This window comes from Ptychodera flava, chromosome 2 (assembly GCF_041260155.1).
Source record: "Ptychodera flava strain L36383 chromosome 2, AS_Pfla_20210202, whole genome shotgun sequence".
Classification (NCBI taxonomy): domain Eukaryota; kingdom Metazoa; phylum Hemichordata; class Enteropneusta; family Ptychoderidae; genus Ptychodera; species Ptychodera flava.
Genome location: NC_091929.1, coordinates 27,652,427 through 27,657,846, shown reverse-complemented (window position 1 = coordinate 27,657,846; position 5,420 = coordinate 27,652,427).

Sequence of the window (5,420 nt, the reverse complement as noted above, 5' to 3'; positions counted from 1 at the left end):
AGCTACGTCGGCTGCACAGTGGGGCGGCTCAGGGGACTGTGATAGATTGCACCAGTCCCTCCCCCGACTTGGGTAGCCCAGAGAGTTCGAACTACAAATCACAAATGGTACATTTTTCCAAAAGGGGAGGGGAAGGTTGTCGAAAGTCTACATTTAAGGCAAAATCCTGAAGTCAAAGCTCTACATTGTGGTTAAATTCTGGTAAAGGTCAAGGTTGTATTAGAGTAAAACAGACAAAGGTCAAAAGTCTACATTTTATTCACATTTTCTTGGGCCAACGTCTGCAAGAGGCAAAAACGTGAGAGTTCAAAATCGCGTTTAATGCCTATAACGTTCCTGCTGGAGTTTCTCGCACATTTGACTGTGATGCGAACCAAAACTGGATTATTGAAAGGGGTGGTAATACAGTGTAGATTAGCTGCCATAGGCCGCAATGATAAGGTAACTTGGGTAATTGTGGCTCAAAGAAGTACTTAGGGAGCGTTCAGTTATTATGGCCGGGGGTGGGCCGGCAAAATCCAGGGGAGGGGGGTCATCTCAAATTTGAAAACTGCAAAGGGGGTTATGTATTTTTCAAACAGCTCAGAGGGGGGTCACTTAATTTTCATAAGTATCCGTCCCGTCAAAAAGCAGTTTCAGTGTTCAGAAATATTCTGGGAGATAAAAATGATTCGTTGCATGATTTTATTCTCTGATGTTATTCAACTGTAAATCTGAACAAAAGTATAATTATCTGTCACATGAACATCTTGAATTGACAACTCTGAGGCTTGTCTTATTGTAAATCAAGCTCACTGCACTGAGGGCAATGAAAAATTCCTATTATTTACATATTAGAGATATAGCAAGTTTTGTCAGGGAAATTATTTAACAGTTACCTGTACTGAGACTACTAGAACCATGAAAAATTAAATAATACTTTATGGTGAAATTCCAATATCATAATTGTTGTCCACATCTGAACTTTTAAATACCCTATTTGAATCAAGTACATTTGTATCAATCATCAAACACCTATGAAAGCACAAACTAATTTTATAGTTCAGCATTGTAAAAAAATTATTTTAGTTTTCTCATAGACTCAAATGTATAGTGAATCAACATTTCGGTGAATTCCAAAATCCAATTTCTTGCACACATATCAACCTTTTACCATCCCAGGCTAACTAAATACTTTAAAATGAATTATCAAATTCTATAAATACACAGATTTTGATATTTTTGTATTGGGAAAAAATTATGCATATTTTCCTCATAGACTCCCATGTACAGTAAATCTACATTTTGGTATAATTCCAAAATCCAATTTCTGGCGAACACATTCATTTGTTACCACCCTAATCTAATCAAGTACATTAATATCAATATCGAGAGTACATAAATACACGGGTTTACCTAATTTTGTATTGGAAAAAAATTACTCATACTTTCTTCATAGACTCCCATGTATAGTGGATGAATATTTTCAGTGAAATTCCATAATCAGATTTCTTGTACACATAATATGCACCTTTAACCATCATATTCTAATCAAGTACTATTATGTTAATTATTGAACGTCTGTAATATACACAAGTATACAAAGTTTTTCATTGGAAAAAAATTATTCACAATTTTATCATTGACTCCCATGTATAGTGGATGAACATTTTTGGTGAAATTCTAAGGTCAAACTTTTTGTCCACATGCCAGTTGTAAAAACAACACGATTGGAACTAATTTGGGATAATTGGATGGTGAAGTAATGTCTATTTGATTGGCAAATGTAAGCTCATCTGCTTTTCTTTTTAAGTTACACACTTGTTTTTATGAGTAATTTATAATATCGCAACATTCAGCTATAGGGCACCTAACATTTTTGAGAAATTTGAAAAATATGAAAACCCAATTATCCCAAATTAGTTCCAATCGTGTTAAACCCTATTTCATTTAAGTTCATTTATGTAAATTATCAAATATCTATAAATGCATAGATATAGTTTTGCATTGAAAAAGTATTAAGCTTACATAGTTTTCTCATACATTACCATGTATAGTGAATCACCATTATCAGTCAGCTGATTTTTAATTAAATGCAAATATCAAAATTTTGTACACACACGCTTGCGCAAAAATATTGCGATCCATCAGTAATTTCTGTCCAACCCCTTTGAGGGTTAATTTCAAAATTATAGCAAGTCAATAGGGGAAATCTGAGCATTAAGACCTTGTGAGTTTGTGAGGAAGGTCATTTGGCAAAATTCTAAGCTCTTTTTGGAGGGATTCTATCCCACCATACCCCCCCCCCCCCCGAGGTATTGTGTGCGCAGCTTTACTCAAGCAATGTGTGTATAAGGGGGGGGGGGGTCATAACTTTTTGTCATCTTGAAAGGGGGGGTCATCCATTTTTTTGGTACAATAGGTAGGGGGTTCACTTATTTTGACTTATGCGCAGAGAAGATTGCCGGCCCACCCCCGGTCATAATGACTGAACGCTCCCTTAAGAGATATTATTTTTCATAGAACTGCGCCTGTTTAGATTAGAATTAATGACGGAAATACGCATATTGAGTGCAACTACTATGATAAAACTTTGTACGCTTTTGAAGCAATAAAGTGATGGTAGTGATGTTGACATATGCACTGGTTTAAGCAATAAAGCACACCCAGCGACGGTGTATCACCGTGACGAGATTTTGACCAGTTCAAGACATATATGCAGGAGCGATAGCATTTGTTATGAGTGAACTGGTCAAAATTGAGTGGTATACTGTCGCTGGCTGTGATTTATTGCTATTATATCGTGACAGCATTTTTAAATTCAGGCATGGCACGTCAAAACGGGATGTTTGTAAAAGCCGAAAGCTCGCTCGTGTGCCAGCCGTGGTATATCGAGAATGCTAGTTCTTTTCCCGTCTCGACCAATCAGATCGCTGTATTTGCGCCATCAATATACTAGTATGATATAATTCCAATTATATTCGTATCTGACTTTGTGTTTGAAGTATTTTAAAGTTCAAATCGCTGCATTGAGGGAGCTCTGAAAAAATTGTGTGGGAGAGTGTGTGTGTGGGGGGGGGGGACGTGCCGTATGCTTGGTGAGGGCAGTGGAGGGAGGGAGAAACGTTGTGTAAAACCAGTCTTTGTTACCATTTGAAAAATCCTATCTTCTACATACATACATACATACATATAGATCTAATACTGAATGCCAAGCATTTCGGTAAATGTCGGGAAAATGCTCCAAATTGTTTGATCCCGGACAAGTCACCGTGAGCCAAACATAGTTTGGCCAAATCAAAGATCATAGATTATTTTAGTCCAGCTAACATGCTGTATAAAGTACAGAAGCTTTAGTCTCAGTATTCTTGAATACGATTGGAACTATTCTGGGATAATTGGATGGTGAAGTAATGTTGATTTAATCTACAAATGTGATCATAGGGAATTCAGTCTCCGATGATGATGATCAGATGGTGACGATGATGATGATTAAACATTAAAAATGAAGGAAAATAAAAATATAATCGGACTCAGTAAAGTTGTTGTTGTTGTTATTGTTGTTGTTGATAGTATTTGTAGAAAAGAACAAAGTATGGGTTGCAAATTCAATACAGCCAAACTATACACATGCACTGCAAAATTCAATACAGCCTTTATAGTATACTATACACATGCGCTGCAAAATTCAATACAGCCTAACTTTAGGCTGTATTGAATTTTGCAGCGCATGTGTATAGCATGGAGGTAGCTTACCTCCATGTCTACAGTAAGGCTGTATTGAATTTTGCAGTGCATAATTTGTTCTTTTCTGCAAATACTATCAACTACAACAATAACAACAACAATAACAACTTTACTGAGTCCAAATATATTTTTATTTTCTTCATTTTTAATGTTTAATCATCATCATCATCACCATCTGATCATCATCATCGGAGACTGAATTCCCTATGGTCCGAGCGGTGAGTACTGGGCGGGATCCATTTAGCGGTCGCGATTGCGTCTTTTCTGGTGCCAAGCTTGCTTCCCTGATGAAGATTTTTTCTCCCTGCCCCCTCTGTTTGTTCCTCTCTCTCTCGTTCTCTCTCTTTCTCTTTTTCCTTCCATGTTCCCATCTTTCCCTCTTCGGTTAGACCCCAGGCCCATTTCCCATCCCCACGGGCCGGCGCTACTCAGCCAACACGACAGAATTACTTCAAGCGCAATAAGCTGGCGCACGGCCCGTTGGCTTACAAAATAATACTGAAGCGGCTCAATCCTTGTGCGAATTCGACATCGCCTACACCTCAACTTTCCCTTAAAGGGACATTAGCTGTAACTGTTGACTAATTTTTCACTGCTCTGTTTCAATGTATCAACTACAGAATTTTACTATAATCCGATCATCAGGACCAATGCCCATTGTCCTTCCTGCCAACACAGCCTGTATATGTGAAATGACCGTTGTTATTGTTGATAAATGTATTCTAGTCCGGACCTGAATGCAAAATGTAAACAATAACAATGCAGATTATACTCATATAGGGTATATTTATTAGCTAAATATTATGAGTTTCTCCATGGTTCAGGGACCCGATTCACACCAGAAACTGCAGATAACACACAGAAACAAACAAAATAAAAAAATGACCAAAGTTACAGCTAATGGATCTTTAAGGTTCAGTCTGGATATCATGAAAACAAAAGTAATAGAAAAAAACCCGTATCGTCTGTACTGCAGAGACGTCGTGCTCAACTGTACTACATGTGATGCGATGCCGGCAGTGACGCTAACAAAAAATAATTTTGGCCCCGGTTACTCTGAGTTATGGACTGGACCTATTGAGCCTGCCTTCAGACCATTTTCATAATAAAATAAAATATTTAATTGTTATCTTGGATACGTGACGCCAACAATGGCACAAATACGCGTCCTATTACCCCTACAAGCAGATTTACGTCTCAAATACGCACTATGGATCGGGAAAAGATAGAACTTGGGGACCTGATTAATAGCGATTGCCAAGCTTTGGTACATCAAGGCTAGACATGCTCTTCGGTGCGAATAAGAAATTTAGATTCCTTATTTACATCCATGCTTATCCGCACCGCTGCGGAGCAAATAAGAAATTTCTTATCCGCACCGCTGCGGTGCGAATAAGAAACTATGATTTCTCATTCATACCGCTGCGGTGCGAATAACATCTTCCGAATGGAATAATGGCATGCATGCGAATTTCCAACAATGACGGAAAAGAAGAAGTTGATTTTTGTTTCTTCACGGCCCGGCGAGACAAGAAAAAGAGATACATACACACTTTCAAGTGTCATTAGAATACAAAGGTTATTACGTAAGATAGTGAAGTTGGATTGTAATGAATGAGAAATGAAATTCATTCTGAGAGTAGAGGTGACAGTATACGTTTCATATTATCATAATTCGTAAACATGTTGAGTGC